The sequence below is a fragment of the Helianthus annuus genome, chromosome 14 (genome assembly GCF_002127325.2).
Source record: "Helianthus annuus cultivar XRQ/B chromosome 14, HanXRQr2.0-SUNRISE, whole genome shotgun sequence".
Lineage (NCBI taxonomy): Eukaryota > Viridiplantae > Streptophyta > Magnoliopsida > Asterales > Asteraceae > Helianthus > Helianthus annuus.
Window position 1 is genome coordinate 30,235,314 of NC_035446.2, and position 23,075 is coordinate 30,258,388.

Genomic DNA, 23,075 nt, shown 5'->3' on the forward strand with positions numbered 1-23,075 from the left:
TATTACTTCAAATCGGAAGAGAAAGCCTGTGAAGGAGAACCAAGATGAAAAGATTAACAGCAGGCTGGTTAGCGACTATGGCCAGAAATATGTCGCAGTTATTACTTCACCAGCTTGTGTTCTCGCTTGAGAAATTGTGGCCAGATTATACAAATGTGAGATGCTACGAGAGGTGTATTCGAAATCAGGAACATGATCTTTACCGGCCGCATCGAATTGAGAAGTGTAACAACCATAAATTTATTTAGCGATTTCCGTAAATAATCACAAATTACTGAGTATTTATATTTAAACATTCATGCTAAAATACGGGTTTATTAAAACTTTTCTGAATTTGTAAGCAAACAACATAGTGTAATTTAATTCATCGTTTTATAATAACGACGAAACAACATTGCGGAAGCTTCGCTTAACATGTGTTCGGTTCTTGCTCGACGCTTGATCTTCATCCGGGACTCTCGACATTCACCTGTGATCAAAACCAACTTAAAAGTCAGTATTGATAGTTTAAATGACGGTACAAAACAAGATTATGATAATAGAAGGAAAATCCCAACGTTAATCTCTTGATCCAAAGACAAGGATTCCAAACTGGCCTCCACCGTAACTTACGGTGGGCACCGTAAGTTACGGTGGCCCCTGTATAAAAGTTCCCCCACCGTAACTCAGTGGGTAACTACCGTAAAGATTTCAGCCCCATCGTAACTTACGGTGGTCACCGTAAGCTACGGTGGCCCCTGTATCAGCCCTTCCCATTTTACCGTTTTTGACACGAAAACTTTCGTATCTTTCAATCCGCGTATCCGTTTGATCTCCCGTTTGTATTTAAGACCTCGAAACTTGTTTCTAGTTAATCAAAATTCTTAGACCATGGTATTTAACTCAAAATACCTATCTTGGATTCATAAGTTTTGTGAATTACACGGCGAACACCCAAGTTACGCGCGTAATTCATTTTGACCCGTTAGAGAGGATTTAATCATTTAAGTTTAACTCCCACTCTCTACTTTCACATGTCATTTTTCTACAATAAGGTATTCACATATCTTCCACCAAATTTACGCGTACCTGGCTCGGGTCAAAGTATTGACCCGTTTTAATACCTTGCCTTAATAATTTGCTGATTCATAGCCACGTAAATTCCATAAGCCGTTTTACCCTGTGAGCATTAGACTCGACAAGCACTTGTTAGTCGTTATTCGTCAAATTGTGTTAACCTTACCATTTGACCTGTTTAGTCTAAACGACCAAACATTTTACACTTATATTTGAATGGTATTTATTTACCATTTCATTATTTAACCCATTTCGCCCCTTTTTGCCATTAAACATGGTTTTTATCCTTTTATTCGTCCCGACCCGTATCATTTCGTGTCGGAACCCATATTTCGGATATAACCTTGGTCGTGTTTATAATCTATAAAGTAAATACGTATCCTAAAAAAGTGTAAGCTTTACTTACCTCGCGTCCGCGCAAACATTCTTCGCATCCATGATCCGTTTAACCCGTTCCTTTCCAAGCTCCCACCTAGCTTGTTTAGAGTCAACTATATCATAACATCCATAAGATGGTTAGATTGGTCATTCTATATAATGGCCATCACCCTGTGGACCCTTTTTTACACACTTATCAATCAAAGCATGCCATATATTCAACAACTAGTTTCATACCATAATTATTTTCATTCACTAACCGTTTGACCCGTTAGTGAAATTACTTATATAACAAGTTAGTAAGTGATTTTAAACACTTTAAGCATGTCACATAAAGTGCTATTTGTTCCCAACAATCAATACTTCATGCCTAAAGCAAGTATATGCAATCATATGCTTTTTTCTTGGTTAATAAGAACATTATTTATGTGCAGCGATTTTATATTTAGCTGCTGTAATTGACCATTTTGACCCGTTTAAAATCTGAATTAGATCAACATGTTCAAAGAAGGATCGTAGAACACTCCAATACCTTCGCAAGCATATAAGGTACACCTTCTAGCGAATTTTCTATGATTTTTATAAAATCAGCTCAGCAACTATATTTTCATTTTTCAACAGCTTTCAAGTTCTGAACAGCAGGTTTAATTCGCCTTTTTGGCCTATTTAACAACCACATTTGTTTCTTATGATTGAAAACAGTAAAAATTTACTTCATAAGCTTTCCGAAAAGGTATAGAACACCCAAATCGGATAAACAGTTGATTTTATATGATTTTTTTTAAGATTGGTCAAAATCCATATAAAAAGCTACGGAAATCATGTTTAGGGTCCTTTCAAATTCGACCCAAATCATCAAATGCAACCCATTTCCAAGGCTAAAACCCTTATTAAACACTTGGTAATGGTTAGAAACCTATAACACGGTCATTGTAGGCTAAGAGATGTCAAAAACATCATCTATTTCAAGAAGTCATCATATGACTCCTAATTTTACCATCTTCTCAGCTTCATCTTTGTCAATTTAAGAACTAGAACTAAAATTAACATATATTCAAGTCCTATTTGGTGATTCTCATACACCATCATGTTTAATTTCATACATATCAAAGATTTGTCATAAACCCACTATTCATGAAATCATCAAATCAAGCTCTACATACGAACTAGTAGACAACACTGTTTCACTTAGTCATTTTAACGGGCACCTCGTGGGCATGATTTTTATACCTCTTCTATTTAGTTCATGGCTAATCTTTTTAACCAAGTTTTAATCATTAAATCAAACCCTTATGTCTAGCACTCATGAACAATATCAAATCTTGCATCATAACATCAATTTTTTCACAATCTAGCATACAATTGTGTTCATCACTTTGTTCCAAAAACCCACTACACACATATATGGGTGATTATCAATTTCATAGTTTTTATCATAATCATCAAACTTTTAACTAGGGTTTGTTCCTAGACATGGTTTCAACATAACACCACTCATACATTCAACATTCAAGCATGAATTTCAATTATGAGTGTTTATCAAAATTTCAAGATAACATCAAATGATGAAATTGAACATACCTTGTGATCTCCTAAGCTTGGTGATCACGAATTTAGTTAAAGCCCCAAAATCTTGGCTTGATTTCCCTTGATTTTGATCCAATTTGTGAGTTTAGGGTTCACTTGGAAGAACCCCTTTTTGCTCCTGTGAAGATGTCGACCAAACACACCTTTTTCTGTGTGTTTTGTTTTTTTTTTATAAATCTATTTTCAAGATATCCAATTTGGTCCCTCATGTTTGGTTAGTTATTAAGTAGACCACAACCTAACCATTTCTAACACTATTCTCACTTATTAACTAGGTTAAATATTCCTAGTTAATTTAATGGGTTCGGGGAAATTTACGACTGAGTTAATTTTAGGTCCCGTTAACTCGGGCCTTTTATAAACTCTATTTATCCATAGGCCTTTATTTAGCTTTTTGTTAAATATTAGGTTTATTTATTTAAAAATCCTAATTACTCACCGGGTAAATTTTTACCACTAACGGTACTTTACCCGTCTTTTAGTATTAACGGGGTTTGATTACCAAACCCGTTTTCGGGGTGTTACAAGTCTACCCCCCTTAAAGAGGTTTCATCCTCGAAACCTTTTCTTACATAACTTATCGAGTTTAACTCCATGCATTTGCTCTCGATAATCAATTGAGCATTGCTCATATGTTAACCAATTGTTAGTATTACAAGAAAGTATGATCATATCTTTTTGGTTACTAATCATCTACGTATCTCATACGACATAATGCGACTTGAAATAACGTAATCTCGTTATTTCTACCAGTTTAATTAACTTAGCAATATCCATCGCTCGGCTCTAATGTGATTTTACTTCACATTACACTTCTTGACCGTGATCATGTCATGTTCCGCCAAGTTTTATATCAACTCTCTATTTTCAATATTATCACTTTTCGAATATATAGTCTTGCACCTATCAGTGTCAAAACCTATATCTTTCATGTTTACTATTTATACGTCTATCATAATTCATTTTTGTAGAAACGTTATTTCTTACCAAAACTGAAGTTTTAGTTTAGCATCTTCTCTGTAGCCTTTGTCAATTATCCAAACCTGGATATTGACAATCCAAAATTTATTCTTTTTCAGTCTTTGTTTTATGCGAGGATTCTCCATTTATTCCCTCGCTTTGTCTAATTAACCCGTAGGTTTTATCACTTAGTCTATGGGCTATTTTATTAGACCTTCACCTCTTTAAGGCGAGGTCCTTATAATCCATTTCTTTCTAGTCATGACTCGTGGGTCGTTTTAGTCTCGTAGACCTTTCCATTGTTTATAACCCCAAAGGTTAGGTTGATCCCGTAGATCATTTCTTACTCATGTCATCCTTAAAATACATGTTTGGTGTCAAGGCATTCTGTTTTTGTTAAAAATTATTTAGTTTCGCCTTGATATTCTCTTTGACCTTGACCGTAGTCTAAGGCTACATTCGTTTCTTTTCGGACACATTTTCCGACTTTATGAATTCTCACGTTATTTATGCGTCGGTTTATCTTATGCTCACCATTATCCAGTTTACACACATTCGTATTTGATTATGTCCCACTACCGGGCTCATTATTCTTTTGCTTTTAACGTTACTATTATCCCACTTATGTTTACTCATGCCGTCCGGCATGATATTATATTCGACCCATTCAACTTTAAAATAGTTGAACATAATTTATTCACAATTTCTATTTACATTATCTTGTCGTCTTTTAGTTATGACTCAAAACCCGAGTCTTTTAACTTTCCATCCGAGTTCCCGTCTCTCGGTCTACGCATGTGTTTAATTCTTACCCATCAACCGGGTGTTTTACCGAAGTCATTATTATTGCAACCCTCCTGGTATGCATTAAGACCTCGCTTCATTTTTATATTCTGACTTTGTCCTCGAGTTTGACGTTTTACAAAAATGACCCGTTTAGAGACATGTTCGCATTTTCCGGGTTCGAGTGTAAGTACACTCCCTCCCAATGCATATCTTGATCATTTTACATGTTTATATTCTTCGGGTTCGAGTGTAAGTACACCCCCTCCCAATACATGTCTACATCATTTTACATGTTTGCATTTTCCGGGTTCGAGTGTAAGTACACCCCCTCCCGATACATATCTTGATCATTTTACATGTTTATATTCTTCGGGTTCGAGTGTAAGTACACCCCCTCCCAATACATGTCTACATCATTTTACATGTTTGCATTTTCTGGGTTCGAGTGTAAGTACACCCCCTCCCGATACATATCCTAATCATTTTACGTGTTTCTTTGTCCTTCCACTCGGGCTCATTATCCTAATATAATACGCTTCCGTCACCCGGCTGTGCGTTTACATTATTATCACATATTTTGCTCATTTGATTCTTTTGGGTACCTTTTAAGTTAGTCCCATTCACCCCGCCCTTACTACATCGGATGTAAGCATGTCCATCATAAAAAGTTCATGGTACCCCGTGTTCACTACTTACTTGGCCAGAGTAAGCGATCAACACCTGGTATATATGACCTTTTTATAATTTTCACTTTACACCCCATGTAAGTAATACCTCTACTTATTATATATATATATATATATATATATATATATATATATATATAGGGGAGGGTTATCTTGAGAACGCTAAATATTGCGAGAACCGTGAGAACGAATGAAAAAACCAATCAAAACCAATTTTTTTAATACAAACCTCATTGTAATTAAGATACAACATCAAAACAAGAATTTACAACATCAAAAAATTCATTTCTCCTTTCAAAATCACTATTTTAGATTTTTTACACATGTGTAAATACAACAGATTTACACATGTATAAATGGCAAAACTTACTCATGTGTAAATTTTCTTTATTTACGAATTCACGTAAATTTAAACGTGTAAATTGAATTTCTAACATTGTATTCGAATAATAATGATAAGTGTAGAAAAAATTTTTGAATTTGAATTGTTTTTGACCAAGTTCTCATGGTTTTTTCATTTGTTCTCACGGTTCTCACAAATATTTAGCGTTCTCATTTAAACCCTCCCCTATATATATATATATATATATATATATATATATATATATATATATATATATATATATATATATATATATATATATATTGGAAACAATATCCTGGATAGGTATTCTATTCAGGTTTTTCCAAGTTTCATATCTACATATGCAACTTTCAATATCTATGTATTTGTTGCATATTACCATTCATACTATAATTTAAAACGTGCACCTGATAATGCTTGGTTTAAAAGGCTTTCCTTGCTGTTAACTTATTCACGTTCGTTACGTGATTTAGGTCCTTGGTGAGCATGCTTTACTTGTCATACTTTGGACCGTTCCACCGTCATATCCGCAATTGGTTAAACTCTCGCTATCTTCAGATGTGAGTGTCCTTCAATTAAAACATTTACAAGAATTAGTATCATCAACTTCAATAATCGCCCGTATTATAATACAAGGCTTTTCTACTACACGCATCAACGCGTGTAATTTCGTTGACTATATCTACTCTATATCGATTTTATTGGCGTAACGTGTATTACACGATAACCATATGTGTTGTTCTCAACACTTTAATTCGCTAAACCATTAACATACATGCACTTACCGGATTTGCGATCAAGCCTCGAACCGAACACCAATCTTTGTCAAGAGCATAAGGTTTAAGTCCAAGCATGGTTTTCCCCGCCATACTTGAATCTCTTAAACCAAGGCTCTGATACCAACTTGTAACAACCATAAATTTATTTAGCGATTTCCGTAGATAATCACAAATTACTGAGTATTTATATTTAAACATTCATGCTAAAATACGGGTTTATTAAAACTTTTCTGAATTTGTAAGCAAACAACATAGTGTAATTTAATTCATCGTTTTAGAATAACGACGAAACAACATTGCCGAAGCTTCGTTTAACATGTGTTTGGTTCTTGCTCGACGCTTGATCTTCATCCGGGACTCTCGACATTCACCTGTGATCAAAACCAACTTAGTATTGATAGTTTAAATGACGGTACAAAACAAGATTATGATAATGGAAGGAAAATCCCAACGTTAATCTCTTGATCCAAAGACAAGGATTCCAAACTGGCCTCCACCGTAACTTACGGTGGGCACCGTAAGTTACGGTGGCCCCTGTATTAAAGTTCCCCCACCGTAACTCAGTGGGTAACTACCGTAAAGATTTCAGCCCCACCGTTAAGGCTGGAAAATCGTGTCTTAACAGGTTTAACAGGTTTCTGACGGCGCGCACAACATAAGTTTCAAATATGATTACGACTTGTTTAACTACTTTCTACCTCATGTTTATAAAACAGTTTTATGTTTTATGTACAAAGATGAATAAATGATAGATCCTAACATTGTAATTTTAAATATTTTAAAAATTAAAAAAGTCAAAGGGTGTATTTTTCAGTCAAACAGGTCTAATCGTGTCTTAACAGATACCCAATTGCCAGCCCTACCCACCGTAACTTACGGTGGTCACCGTAAGTTACGGTGGCCCCTGTATCAGCCCTTCCCATTTTACCGTTTTTTTTTTTGGTAAAGGGTTACCCCGGTGATTTTATATCATATCAACAAATCAAAACAAGTAGAGAGGCTGAAATGCCCCCTAGTTCTCTTAGTGGCATACCACCAAAGAGGAAACAAGAACACAACCAAAAAACAACCAAAATTAGACAACTATTACATATCTACTAACATTGGTCATCAAAGGTCTCTACCCCATTTTACCGTTTTTGACACGAAAACTTTCGTATCTTTCAATCCGCGTATCCGTTTGATCTCCCGTTTGTATTTAAGACCTCGAAACTTGTTTCTAGTTAATCAAAATTCTTAGACCAAGGTATTTAACTCAAAATACCTATCTTGGATTCATAAGTTTTGTGAATTACGCGGCGAACACCCAAGTTACGCGCGTGATTCATTTTGACCCATTAGAGAGGATTTAATCATTTAAGTTTAACTCCCACTCTCTACTTTCACATGTCATTTTTCTACATTAAGGTATTCACATATCTTCCACCAAATTTACGCGTACCTGGCTCGGGTCAAAGTATTGACCCGTTTTAATACCTTGCCTTAATAATTTGCTGATTCATAGCCACGTAAATTCCATAAGCCGTTTTACCCTGTGAGCATTAGACTCGACAAGCACTTGTTAGTCGTTATTCGTCAAATGGTGTTAACCTTACCATTTGACCTGTTTAGTCTAAACGACCAAACATTTTGCACTTATATTTGAATGGTATTTATTTACCATTTCATTATTTAACCCATTTCGACCCTTTTTGCCATTAAACATGGTTTTTATCCTTTTATTCGTCCCGACCCGTATCATTTCGTGTTGGAACCCATATTTTGGATATAACCTTGGTCGTGTTTATAATCTATAAAGTAAATACGTATCCTAAAAAAAGTGTAAGCTTTACTTACCTCGCGTCCGCGCAAACATTCTTTGCATCCATGATCTGTTTGACCCGTTCCTTTCCAAGCTCCCACCTAGCTTGTTTAGAGTCAACTATATCATAACATCCATAAGATGGTTAGATTGGTCATTCTATATAATGGCCATCACCCTATGGACCCTTTTTTTTTACACACTTATCAATCAAAGCATGTCATATATTCAACATTTAGTTTCATACCATAATTATTTTCATTCACTAACCGTTTGACCCGTTAGTGAAATTACTTATATAACAAGTTAGTAAGTGATTTTAAACGCTTTAAGCATGTCACATAACGTGCTATTTGTTCCCAACAATCAATACTTCATGCCTAAAGCAAGTATATGCAATCCTATGCCTTTTTCTTGGTTAATAAGAACATTATTTATGTGCATCGATTTTATATTTAGCTGCTGTAATTACCCATTTTGACCCGTTTAAAATCTGAATTAGATCAACATGTTCAAAGATGGATCGTAGAACACTCCAATACCTTCGCAAGCATATAAGGTACACCTTGTAGCGAATTTTCTATGATTTTCTATGATTTTTATAAAATCAGCTCAGCAACTATATTTTCATTTTTCAACAGCTTTCAAGTTCTGAACAGCAGGTTTAATTCGCCTTTTTGGCCTATTTAACAACCACATTTATTTCTTATGATTGAAAACAGTAAAAATTTACTTCATAAGCTTTCCGAAAAGGTATAGAACACCCAAATCGGATAAACGGTTGATTTTATATGATTTTGTCACACCCCAACCAATGGCGGAAACATCGGGATGAGACGAAGTGTGAAGATTGCTAGAGACATCATAACGCTATTTGTGACAATATTTAGAAAATCCAAATTTCATTTCATTTCATAACTTCAAATAGTCAACATTACAAGAAATTCAAATACAACAAGTTTAACGAAACAACATGATAACATAACAAAATTTGATACAACATATTAAACCCTAACGTCTATATGTGTATCTAGGCATCAACGCTATTTCTTTTCTTAGCATCGTCCTCATCAACCTGTAACATGTTTAAAATAATTCAATGCAAAAGCGAAGGCGAGTATACAAGTTTGGTACATACATAGCATAAGATAAAAGTGTGAACAATTCCTCATAGCAAGCATGCGATTCAAGATAAACATTAAATATGGCATGTGTATAACATATCAAACCAAGAAAACGCAACTTGCTCATGACATAACCAAAGTTTCAGTAGAGGCGGGTCGTTAATCCTATAGCGCTACATATGTCAAGGTTTGGCTCGTACGAAGTTAATGATAAGTTCAACACATAAGAATCACCCAAATTTAAAGTATCAAGCCATCACATATACAAGCATTGTTATAGGGATGTTCGTGTGTTTAGACAAAAGTTCATGTGTAAGTTTCAATAGGTAAACATGTTACACCCCAAAAGTGGTAAAAGTAAAAGGGGGAAATACGAGTATACTCACAAAGTTTGCATATGTTTTCCGATTATCCAATTGTTGACGAGTAGAGATTTAGAGTCCGAATGTATAAGGGTTAAGGTTCAAGTATGTTTAGAGTCGAGATTCGGTGTTTAAAACAACATAAAAATAAGATATGAGAATAACATGGAAAATAATCATTTAGTACATATGATGCTTGTTCTTGACACTAGGAAACTCGAAGGAGTTTAGATGTTTTCATGGAAAAAGGTTCCATTAGAATCGTGACAAGTTATCATAGTCTAGGATGATGTAATCTAGTACCCCGACATATGAACACTAGTTCATCATCAAAGATTCGATTATTCGAATAATATATTTAGGTTATATAATATATGTCCAATAGTTCAAGCATGAGGTAGAATATTAAAATCTTCATTTTGGTACCTCTAAATGTCATAGAAGTCATGTAGGAGGTAGGAAGATCAAGTCTTCCATTTAGGCACCTCTATGTGTTCACCACTACACTTGATGTAAAAAAAAACAACCAAGGAGGGTCATGAACATACAATAAAGAATAAGAAATATACACACTAACTAAGAGAAATCATCAAATCATGTGAGGATTGTATGTTTGGACAACCCAAGTTGTTCCATAATCACTCATGTATCAAAGACAAAGTTTGACATGACTTGTGGGTTAAAAACCCTAAACAAAACACCAAGTTTATAAGGTTTAATCCTCTGATTTTAAATGTCTCAACCTTGTTTTTAAGCTTAACCAACCATGGGATAAGTTGTAAGCATTAGGACATAGGTATGAGATGTGTTAGACACAAGTTGCATAGGTTTAAACAAGTTTTTGATGAACATAAAAACAAACAGAAAGTTTATGGACTATTTCGGGGCATTTCCAGGTCTGATTTCTCCAAGGAGAAGTCTAGGAATCGAACCCCATGATTATACAAGCAAGTAGGAAAAAGAATCGAGTGAATCGGATAAGAATTGAGTGAGTTATGCTCATTTTCGTGAAGGGGTGTCAATCTACTCGAACCCTTGCTTTCAGCTACGGTTTGGTGGATGTTTTGTGAGTTTTTAGGGTTGCAAAAGTGGTAGGGAGGCTGGTTATAAGTGGTATTTATAGGGGGAAGGATTAGGGTTTCAATGGGTTGGGCTTTGGAAGTGTTTAGAAGGGGTTACACCTTGAAACTAGCCCACAAAACCCAACTATATGGGGCTGAATTTTGTTGAATTAGGGCTGCCATATTTCTTTATTTTTTTTTATTTTTAGAACATTATAATGAGTGATTTTGTTAATTAAGTTGTGTAATAATATGCAACAATGTTTCCCCTAACTTGTAACAAGGTGAAATATGAAATAAAACATGATTTAACTAGGTAAAAAGTGTAATGTACAAGTTTTATTTACGAAGCAAGTTCCGTATTTTACAATGATTACGATGAAAGAATGGTTATAAGAACACAAGCTTTCCAAAGATAGAATTTCACGTAAGGTTTCTAAATGTAGGAAGTTTGAAAACGCAGGGCGTTACAGTCTCGCATCCTTTAGGAAATTTCGTCCCGAAATTTATTCAAGAGGAAGGCTTGAAAGAGTTTTTGGCATAAAGGTGATCATTAAGAATTGAAACTTGGGAAGTTTGAAAGTTTTGAAAAGTACCAAATTTTGGAGAACGTCAAGATAGATTTGCAAGGGGAAGTTTTTAAGGATAGTGTAAAAAAAATCATACTTTCGTAAAACCTGTTTATTGAGAGGAACGAAAAGGTTTGTTACTTTAAATAAAGCAATAGAGGTATACTAAGTATAGTTTCACAAGAATCAAGAATAGGGAGGCTATTTTATAGGTAACGAGGTAAGTTAGGACTCAAATGTTTAAACAAGCTGGATTGCGAACGAGTTTTGTATAAAATAATACGAGTATAGAATGAACGAATGACTCTTAAAGAGTACAAGTACGTGAATAGCATAAGTGTTGGATAGATGAACATAGTGTGTTAAGGATGAAGTCTCGTCATGAATAATCGGATATAATGCGTTTGTGAGTTGCGTGAAGTTGTATTAGGTCCAAAAAGGTCTGCAACACACTGAATTTCTCATGGCACGTTTTACGAAAGTTTGGTAACATGGTGAAAACACTTATATATAGGAAGTACCAGCGGCGTATCCACCATGTTTTAACCACATTACGTCCGTTTCGTTACTCGGGGTCATGTTACGTTCCGTGTCTTACCATACACAGTAGTACACTCTATGGTTCTCATACGCCTATCACTATAATCCCATGTGCACCCGCGATTATACTGATCGTCGCATGATCCACATAGCTTGTACTAGTTATGTATGAATCAAGGTATACATGAATTTGAAAATAAGAATGTGTACGTAGAAGAATGTCGTATGTAAGCATGTTTATGTTTAAGCATGTATGGGACCCACGTAAGCGAATCCCTCGGATTACGCTCGCGTATAGGTACGAATGTACGAATCATGAGTAAGGATGAAAGTATGAGCATAAGTTCAAGTATGAATACGCATGTATGTATGAGCATAAACATAAAACGTGTAAGTTGTATGTGTACAAGTAGAAGCGTAAAACGTATAAGTAGTATGTGTATGAGTACAAGCATAAAACGTATGAACATAGGTGTAGGTATGAAAAATAAATATTGCGTATATGGTGTACGTTGAGACATTGCGGAGAAAAAAAAAGTTAAGTATGTAGATACGAACGATATAAATGATGTTATCGCGAGATATCGTCTAAAATGTGTATGATGATGTGCATGTATAGTTGTTTAAACAAAACGTTGAGTTTGTCGAATCAAAATTAGATTGAGCTTGGTTTGAAAGGTAGAATATAGTTTGTATATGTAAAGGAACATAAAGTACTCATTGGTCATGCTTAACGTATTTTGTAATGATTGAAATGCTACTTTTGTTTAAAAAAAAAAGAAGTTCACGTATGTTGAAAATTGTCGGTCCCCATGAAGTCTTCTAGCCCACGTGTTTTGAAATTTGGATGACGAGTTAAGCGTTGTAGAGAAGGTTTTTTTTTTTTATAACGGGTTTGTTTCATTTGCATCAAAACATGAAAATTTTGGACTTTGAAAGTTCTTGTGAAAACGTCGACCCTTAGAAAAGAAATTTAGTAAAAGAACTTAGTGATTGTTTAAAAATAATTTTAACAAAGGATTTATTGATGTTGGAAAGAGTATTTGGTAAACGGTCATATAACATCTATGAGGTCTTATAAGTAATTGAGAAAGGTTAGTTTGATTTCGATTAAGAGTGGAAGTCTCTAGTATGATGATATAATGTGAACGTGTTTCAGTTAATAAATCAGATGTGAAGTTCATGGGCAAGAGATTCATTAGACCGATTAAATTGATAGGTAGCATTTCGTAAGGTTTGGAAATTCGTGTAGTAAAACGGTAAAGACATGATTAAGAATCTCGTGTATATGATTTGAGTGAAAATGGATGGTAGAATAAGAAGTACGTTTGATAAACAATGTATTTTGAAATCGGTATAAGTAGGTATTTTGAATAATGATAAATGATTTAGGTATAAAACATGATCGGGTTTGCATAATAAAATATTTTGAAAGATAAGTTTTGGGTAACGGTCACCTAAGTAAGGGAATCACCCCTAACTCGTTGGTGAAGTCGTTTTAAGGGAAGAGGGGTGGAGTCAATCGTCAAGGTAAGGAAGTCACTCCAATCTCGATGATACATCTCCACTAGTTGTTACAAGGAATATGGATTTAAATTATATGAAAATCATGCGTGTATAAGTGCATCGAAAAGGTTCGATATGTTGTGCGTGTGAAAAGAGAAATCAAAGGTAAACTCGAGGTTGAAAGATTGCATCGTATAAAATGAACAATAGAAACACATGTTTGACCAAAGTTTGGAGTGTTCCAAAACGGAACTTTGACTAACCAAAGTGGTCGAAAAGTCTTTTGAATTTGAGGAGCATGTTTTGGCCTAATAGGTAAAATACTCTCGCCGACAAGTCGGTTAACGGTATTTACCCTTCCGGTTACTACATGTCCCAAATCAATCGAAATTTCGAGACTTGGCGGGATTTATGAAAAAAATGCCAAGGAGTGGAACTAGTCGACAAGTTGCGGGTTTCACCCCTAACTTGACGATTTCGTATCCTAAGTGTGGTTGGTACTCGTCGGGTCAAAATTTAATTTCGACGTGTTGACGAGGGTCCACTAGAACTTGAAATTTGAGATTTACCATTAAGATGTGGATTTCACTCCTAGCTTAATCGCGATATCTCGTGTAAAAAAAAAGAATAGGTAGATTGAGAGTCGTTCACTAAATTGTGGGTTTCACGCCTATTTTGGTGAATTCGTCTCATTTTACAATATGAGTGTTGTCGGATTTAGAATAATCAAGTAAAATGCATGAGGGAAGTGTGTGTTGAAGGAAATACACAAGCAAGTATAAACACATAAGAAAGCATATCAAGAATGGTACTTAAATAATGAAATGATAAAACAAGTGTTAACACATAATAGAACAAGCTTTAATGCGTACGAATAACATGTCAAATATTACACATGAGTAACATACATGTTTAAAAGAGCATAAATAAGTAACAAATAAGGTATCATGTAGTAGTCCAAGCAAAGCATACGAATAAGGCTCTAAAACTATAGACTAGGTGAAAGCATTCCTACTTTTCCTAATTCCCTATAGTTATGGCTCTGATACCAATCTGTCACACCCCAACCAATGGCGGAAACATCGGGATGAGACGAAGTGTGAAGATTGCTAGAGACATCATAACGCTATTTGTGACAATATTTAGAAAATCCAAATTTCATTTCATTTCATAACTTCAAATAGTCAACATTACAAGAAATTCAAATACAACAAGTTTAACGAAACAACATGATAACATAACAAAATTTGATACAACATATTAAACCCTAACGTCTATATGTGTATCTAGGCATCAACGCTATTTCTTTTCTTAGCATCGTCCTCATCAACCTGTAACATGTTTAAAATAATTCAATGCAAAAGCAAAGGCGAGTATACAAGTTTGGTACATACATAGCATAAGATAAAAGTGTGAACAATTCCTCATAGCAAGCATGCGATTCAAGATAAACATTAAATATGGCATGTGTATAACATATCAAACCAAGAAAACGCAACTTGCTCATGACATAACCAAAGTTTCAGTAGAGGCGGGTCGTTAATCCTATAGCGCTACATATGTCAAGGTTTGGCTCGTACGAAGTTAATGATAAGTTCAACACATAAGAATCACCCAAATTTAAAGTATCAAGCCATCACATATACAAGCATTGTTATAGGGATGTTCGTGTGTTTAGACAAAAGTTCATGTGTAAGTTTCAATAGGTAAACATGTTACACCCCAAAAGTGGTAAAAGTAAAAGGGGGAAATACGAGTATACTCACAAAGTTTGCATATGTTTTCCGATTATCCAATTGTTGACGAGTAGAGATTTAGAGTCCGAATGTATAAGGGTTAAGGTTCAAGTATGTTTAGAGTCGAGATTCGGTGTTTAAAACAACATAAAAATAAGATATGAGAATAACATGGAAAATAATCATTTAGTACATATGATGCTTGTTCTTGACACTAGGAAACTCGAAGGAGTTTAGATGTTTTCATGGAAAAAGGTTCCATTAGAATCGTGACAAGTTATCATAGTCTAGGATGATGTAATCTAGTACCCCGACATATGAACACTAGTTCATCATCAAAGATTCGATTATTCGAATAATATATTTAGGTTATATAATATATGTCCAATAGTTCAAGCATGAGGTAGAATATTAAAATCTTCATTTTGGTACCTCTAAATGTCATAGAAGTCATGTAGGAGGTAGGAAGATCAAGTCTTCCATTTAGGCACCTCTATGTGTTCACCACTACACTTGATGTAAAAAAAAACAACCAAGGAGGGTCATGAACATACAATAAAGAATAAGAAATATACACACTAACTAAGAGAAATCATCAAATCATGTGAGGATTGTATGTTTGGACAACCCAAGTTGTTCCATAATCACTCATGTATCAAAGACAAAGTTTGACATGACTTGTGGGTTAAAAACCCTAAACAAAACACCAAGTTTATGAGGTTTAATCCTCTGATTTTAAATGTCTCAACCTTGTTTTTAAGCTTAACCAACCATGGGATAAGTTGTAAGCATTAGAACATAGGTATGAGATGTGTTAGACACAAGTTGCATAGGTTTAAACAAGTTTTTGATGAACATAAAAACAAACAGAAAGTTTATGGACTATTTCGGGGCATTTCCAGGTCTGATTTCTCCAAGGAGAAGTCTAGGAATCGAACCCCATGATTATACAAGCAAGTAGGAAAAAGAATCGAGTGAATCGGATAAGAATTGAGTGAGTTATGCTCATTTTCGTGAAGGGGTGTCAATCTACTCGAACCCTTGCTTTCAGCTACGGTTTGGTGGATGTTTTGTGAGTTTTTAGGGTTGCAAAAGTGGTAGGGAGGCTGGTTATAAGTGGTATTTATAGGGGGAAGGATTAGGGTTTCAATGGGTTGGGCTTTGGAAGTGTTTAGAAGGGGTTACACCTTGAAACTAGCCCACAAAACCCAACTATATGGGGCTGAATTTTGTTGAATTAGGGCTGCCATATTTCTTTATTTTTTTTTATTTTTAGAACATTATAATGAGTGATTTTGTTAATTAAGTTGTGTAATAATATGCAACAATGTTTCCCCTAACTTGTAACAAGGTGAAATATGAAATAAAACATGATTTAACTAGGTAAAAAGTGTAATGTACAAGTTTTATTTACGAAGCAAGTTCCGTATTTTACAATGATTACGATGAAAGAATGGTTATAAGAACACAAGCTTTCCAAAGATAGAATTTCACGTAAGGTTTCTAAATGTAGGAAGTTTGAAAACGCAGGGCGTTACAGATTTTTTTTAAGATTGGTCGAAATCCATATAAAAAGCTACGGAAATCATGTTTAGGGTCCTTTCAAATTCGACCCAAATCATCAAATGCAACCCATTTCCAAGGCTAAAACCCTTATTAAACTCTTGGTAATGGTTAGAAACCTATAACACGGTGATTGTAGGCTAAGAGATGTCAAAAACATCATCTATTTGAAGAAGTCATCATATGACTCATAATTTTACCATCTTCTCAGCTTCATCTTTGTCAATTTAAGACCTATAACTAAAATTAACATATATTCAAGTCCTATTTGGTGATTCTCATACACCATCATGTTTAATTCCATACATATCAAAGATTTGTCATAAACCCACTACTCATGAAATCATCAAATCAAGCTCTACCTACGAACTAGTAGACAACACTGTTTCACTTAGTCATTTTAACGGGCACCTTGTGGGCATGATTTTTATACCTCTTCTATTTAGTTCATGGCTAATCTTTTTAACCAAGTTTCAATCATTAAATCAAACCCTTATGTCTAGCACTCATGAACAATATCAAATCTTGCATCATAACATCAATTTTTTTCACAATCTAGCATACAAATTCTTGTGTTCATCACTTTGTTCCAAAAACCCACTACACACATATATGGGTGATTATCAATTTCATAGTTTTTATCACTATATCATCAAACTTTTAACTAGGGTTTGTTCCTAGACATGGTTTCAACATAACACCACTCATACATTCAACATTCAAGCATGAATTTCAATTATGAGTGTTTATCAAAATTTCAAGATAACACCAAATGATGAAATTGAACATACCTTGTGATCTCCTAAGCTTGGTGATCACAAATTTAGTTAAAGCCCCAAAATCTTGGCTTGATTTCCCTTGATTTTGATCCAATTTGTGAGTTTAGGGTTCACTTGGAAGAACCCCATTTTGCTCCTGTGAAGATGTCGACCAAACACACCTTTTTGTGTGTGTGTGTGTTTTTTTTATAAATCTATTTTCAAGATATCTAATTTGGTCCCTCATGTTTGGTTAGTTATTAAGTAGACCACAACCTAACCATTTCTAACACTATTCTCACTTATTAACTAGGTTAAATATTCCTAGTTAATTTAGAGGGTTCGGGGAAATTTACGACTAAGTTTATTTTAGGTCCCGTTAACTCGGGCCTTTTATAAACTCTATTTATCCATAGGCCTTTATTTAGCTTTTTTGTTAAATATTAGGTTTATTTATTTAAAAATCCTAATTACTCACCGGGTAAATTTTTACCACTAACGGTACTTTACCCGTCTTTTAGTATTAACGGGGTTTGATTACCAAACCCGTTTTCGGGGTGTTACAAGAAGTTAGCCATGATTTTACTTCACCGATTTGGTTCGTATCGATAGATCCACTAGTGGTTTTTGACAGTTCGGTTGCAGGTTGTTGTGGATAATCGGGTGTGTCGCTCATTCTGTAGGTGATAATCTCTGGTTAGGGTTAGGATTTGGGGGTGATTTGATTTGAAAATTGGAACGGTACTTTTTCAGATTTGTGAAATGCAAACTGGGCCGAGAGAAAGGTAATGAGTTTAAACGGTGGTGGTTTAGGGAGATGGTGGTGGTTTGGAGAGGTGGTGGTGCTGCCGGAGATGGTGGTTTGGGGAGATGATGGCTGGTTATGGTGATTCACGGTGGTGGTTCAGGCAGATGGTGATGGTGGGTAATATAGATAGCGGGGTTGAAGAAGATGACGAGTGGACCATCTTCTTTATATATATATATATATATATATATATATATATATATTTGTTTTAATTTTTCAAGGGTAATATAGTTATTTCACACATAGTTAACTGAGAAATTTAACTGAGGTTAGGTCGGGGACCAACCGAGTTCATTTTTGACAACTTTTTGTAACACCCCAAATTCCATGAGAATTTTAATTTAAGCTAGTTATGAACAAGTGAGGATAGTCTTGGTTTTAATAATATACATATTGTTCTTGAAGGGCTAAATGTGTAAAGTGGCAAAACTTAAAACATTAAAAGAATGAAAAAATTAAAAACACACATAGAGTGTGCGTGTGTGTGTATACGATCGATCAGGGGCAGAGGGTGAGGTGAAACCCTAGTTTCACCAAAATCCATCAAATTGAAGGGCTAAACTAATGCATGAACCAAGATTGTCGATCACTTTAGTGTTTCTACCATCATGTAAGTCGAATTTTGGTATTTTAATGATGTTTGATCAAGTGGGTTTTGTGTAATATGTGATTATAGGGCAAGATTAAGCATGAATGTTAGTGATAATGAATGGGTAGATGCCAAAGTATGTTAAATTTTGATTATGATGAAGATTTGGGGAAAACCCATTTGCTATAGGTAGGGTGGCGACATGGGTATACTATCCATGTCAAATCTTATGCAAAAATTGAATGTGTATTGATTTATGTGATTGGTTATTGTTAGTTAGAATTAGTATGGTGCGAAGTTATGCGATTTCTATTTAGGTGTTAATAACAAGTGAGCACAAAAATTAGGAAGATGAACATGAAAATATATTGTACAATATTCTTTAAATGCGAAACCCGCCAAGTGTTCGATGAAATGCTCAAGAGAACAAGTTTGTGGGTTACTAGTAAGGATGATGTCGGGTTCAAGATTAGGGTTAAAATAGCTAATTTTTAATGATGTTGTTAATCGTAAATTATGAGTTAATTAGTACGGAAGAAATCGTTTGTGTTGTGTGCATATATGATCTTGTGGTTGTATATGTGTTTTACTATGTGAGTAGGGAATGAAAAGATATGATTCTAGTTAATACTTTGCGTTGTTGGAAATTAACGAGTAAAGTTAAAATAGATTACGAATGTGAAAATGAATGCAATGTTAGAATGTGTGTTTATTCTAATGAAGTAGTAATATTGATGGTATGAAAGTTTAGGATCATGTTTAGAGGGGAAAGCATGGAAGTCAAACGGAAAAGGGATGAGGAAGCATGTACGAAACGGACACTCGAGGTAAGTGATTCTGATTTCACTTCTTAGCTTATTTTAAATATGGTAGTGTTCTAGATAATTGAGTATGTTACGAAGTCAAACATGGATTTGGTTGAATGATAACGATGATTCTCGCTAAGTGGATCGAATGGGTCAAATGAGGTTTTGTTGTCATAACATAATGAAGTGTAAGTAAGTTCCGAACCTCTTTTTAGTATTTAGAAAGATTTGTTAATTTTGTCATATGTTGCGAATAGTGAGATATGTAAGAACGTAAGATCAAATGAAGTTCTAAGTTTGGTTTTGTGGTAATGGGTCAAAAATGTTAACTAAGTCGGAAAGTGTGTATTAAAGATCAAACGGGTCAAAACTAGGTAGCGGGTAAGGTAAGGTTTCGACCATTAAGGCATGAGTGTTAGTATTAGAATGATTTGGGGGCTTGGACAAATGTTATTTTACGTTTTGGGACGTTCGGGGTGCACGGACAGGGGTCGAAACAGTGAAAATAAGCAAAAAACGGAGAGCAGATCTGCAGAGGGGCGTCCCCGACGCCGCTACCAACGTCGCCGACGCTGGTGGGTTTTGGTCGACGACCTATGTTGCTAGTTAAGTCAGTTTCTTTGTTTTCTTTGATTCTCGGGCCCCGTAAGCCCATTCCTAAGCCCCGCTAGACCCCCGACATGCACCCTAACTTTACCAAATAGTTATGTGAGTTATGGATGAGTAAGGAACCCGTTTTAAAGCTTCCGAAATGCAACCCAAATTTAAGAGACAGTTTTTATCAAGTATGGGTAAGAAGGGAACTTGCTTGTGGGTATGCATAAGGATAAAATAAGTAGTTATACATGTGGGTATGTGTTTGATTGTATGTAAGTAATTGGAACTCGTAGGTGAGTATGACTATGAACGCGTAAGTATGGAGATTTATGTGTATGTAATTTACATGTATAGACGTGTGTGTTTAGGACTTGCATGTAATATTGTGTAAGATGTAAATTGGAAGTATTTGTACGAATAGAAAGGTATGTATGCATGAATTGGAATTTAAATATATGCACGAATGAATGAGACTTGTTTATGCGTATATGTGGACTTATTCATATGAATGAAATCTAACGATGCTAACCGTTTTTCTATTGAGAATGAAATGGAAGTGCAGGTATACTAATAATGGAAATTGTAGGTTTGTCACTAAAATCCAATGATGGTGTTCGAATGGATGGATGAATGGATTATCATAAGCGAAAGCAGGAGATGTTGACGCCTAACTATGCATGTTTAAAACTTATGTATGATGTCACTGGTTGCTAACGATGTGAATGTATGTGGTGAATGCAGGTGACGTGGACTTAGCTTCATTATGAAGAAAAGAGGGATTGAAGATCGAGTTAAGAGCGAGGGTTGTACGGGAAGGGATCGGTCACATAGTTTGACAAATATAAGTCTTGAAGCATTAATAAAATGGAACGTGGTAAATCCTTTTCAATGAATGTATGAAATTTTGTAGTTGAACCTTCATGTAATTATTATGTCTAGTAAAGAAAGAAATTTTTGGGCTCTTATTTTTCCGTTGTGTCGTATTTCAAGTTATTATACGTTAGTCTTACAGGGAATTGTTCATAATACGAACGGGTCATGCCCGAATTTTATTAAGTAATAGTATAATAATATCACGTTTTGGAATGTGAAGTTTGGGTGTTATACTTTTAGGACCACGCGTGTAATTAGTAAACTACTGGGACCAAGTCTGCAATTTTTGCAAACCACAGGGACCAACCAAGCATTTAACTCTATAACTTTCGTTCGTTCGTTTTTGATAAAGACTAAATACGCGGTTGCGTTAAATTTTTACTTGAGTTTCAATTTTGATATGTTTATATTAGAGAAAATGCCCGGATAGTCCCTGTGGTTTCGCATTTTTTCACCTATAGTCCCCAACTTTCTAAAATTACCTGAATAGTCCCCAACTTTTCATTTTTTGTTCCCGGATAGTCCTTGCGTCTAACTTCAGTTTGTTTTCTCTGTTAAGAGGACGTGAAATGACAAAAATACCCTTTCCTTAAAAGGCCAAACCATAGGGACTATCCGGGCATCTTCTTCATTTTTATTTATAAAACCCCATCACCACACTTCATCTTCAACCTCCACCCACCATCACCCTTCTTCATTGTTTCTTGTACACAATATAAGGATCAATTGTCGTTTTATAATCAAATTTGATTTACATCTTTGAATCTAATTGTAACAAGTCAGACTTTCTCTAAAACAAAAAAAAAACTTTTTTTTAAATAAACCGAGCCAATACGCTCCAGATCACTCCGATCTCGTGCTCCGTCACTGCAGGTGATACATCAACCGCTTAATAACCGCCGGTACACAGATTTCATCTTCACATATCGTCGTTCGACCTTCTGTACACGTGGATATTATTTCCAGAACCTTCATCGCCTTTTCCACCACCGTAACTGAATTCTCCGGGAGGATAATAATTTTCTGGCGGTTTTCACGATTCCTAACCGTACGATCTCCTTTTTCGAGTGTCGAGATGTGCAAACAGCGATTAACGCCGCTATTCCGGCGTCTACCGCCGGATGACCGGCGTCGGAGGCTGTTAGGTTATATAATTCCTTTATTAACACGCTTTGATCGGCGATTATCCGGCGAGATTCGTTATCGAACGACGCTAGTGATTCCAAAACCCTAGCGGCGCTAATTTTAGCATCTAAACCGCCTCGTTGAAGAACGAGAGTGAACGATGACGATGTTGATGATGTTGAATTGACTAAATGTTGTACTAATTGTTCTCTAACTCCTTTTTCAGGCAAAATCAGATCTAAACAGATGATAACAAGCTCAATCTGTTCAATTACTTCAATCTCATTGCAATTTTTAAACATTTTCGTAATCAACGGAACGAATCCGTCAATTTTGGCAACCGATTCTCTATTTTCACCGGATAATTTCGCGAAACTAACAATACTCGATAGATGATAACAATACGCACCTACCGAAACGCGTTCCGACTGTTCTGAACATTCGGAGCTAATCAATTTCTTCAAGGATTCAAAGGCGACGTGGTTGTTGAACGAGGCGTGGAGGAGGGTGATGGTGGGTGGAGGTTAAAGATGAAGTGTGGTGGTGGGGTTTTATAAATAAAAATGAAGAAGATGCCCAGATAGTCCCTATGGTTTGGCTTTTTAAGGAAAGGGCATTTTTGTCATTTCACACCCACTTAACAGAGAAAACAAACTGAAGT

At 35.3% G+C, this 23,075-nt stretch overlaps 3 long non-coding RNA genes and 1 pseudogene across 3 annotated transcripts; 1 reads left to right on the top strand and 3 right to left on the bottom strand.

Annotated features, from left to right (window-relative positions):
- Positions 1 to 229: 229 nt before the first annotated feature.
- On the bottom strand, positions 230 to 3,164 carry LOC110901765. The gene is made up of 4 exons (XR_002571004.2): positions 3,016 to 3,164; positions 1,463 to 1,547; positions 1,069 to 1,159; positions 230 to 469 (listed from the first exon to the last, which is right to left on the bottom strand). It is a non-coding gene; the product is annotated as an uncharacterized LOC110901765 (long non-coding RNA).
- A 3,632-nt stretch (positions 3,165 to 6,796) lies between these two features.
- On the bottom strand, positions 6,797 to 17,788 carry LOC110901764. The gene is made up of 4 exons (XR_002571003.2): positions 17,650 to 17,788; positions 8,433 to 8,517; positions 8,038 to 8,128; positions 6,797 to 6,967 (listed from the first exon to the last, which is right to left on the bottom strand). It is a non-coding gene; the product is annotated as an uncharacterized LOC110901764 (long non-coding RNA).
- A 1,128-nt stretch (positions 17,789 to 18,916) lies between these two features.
- Positions 18,917 to 21,370, top strand: LOC110901763. Its single transcript, XR_002571002.2, has 3 exons — positions 18,917 to 19,034; positions 19,765 to 19,840; positions 21,158 to 21,370. It is a non-coding gene; the product is annotated as an uncharacterized LOC110901763 (long non-coding RNA).
- A 635-nt stretch (positions 21,371 to 22,005) lies between these two features.
- LOC110885308 lies at positions 22,006 to 22,800 on the bottom strand (annotated as a pseudogene).
- Between the last annotated feature and the right edge of the window lie 275 nt (positions 22,801 to 23,075).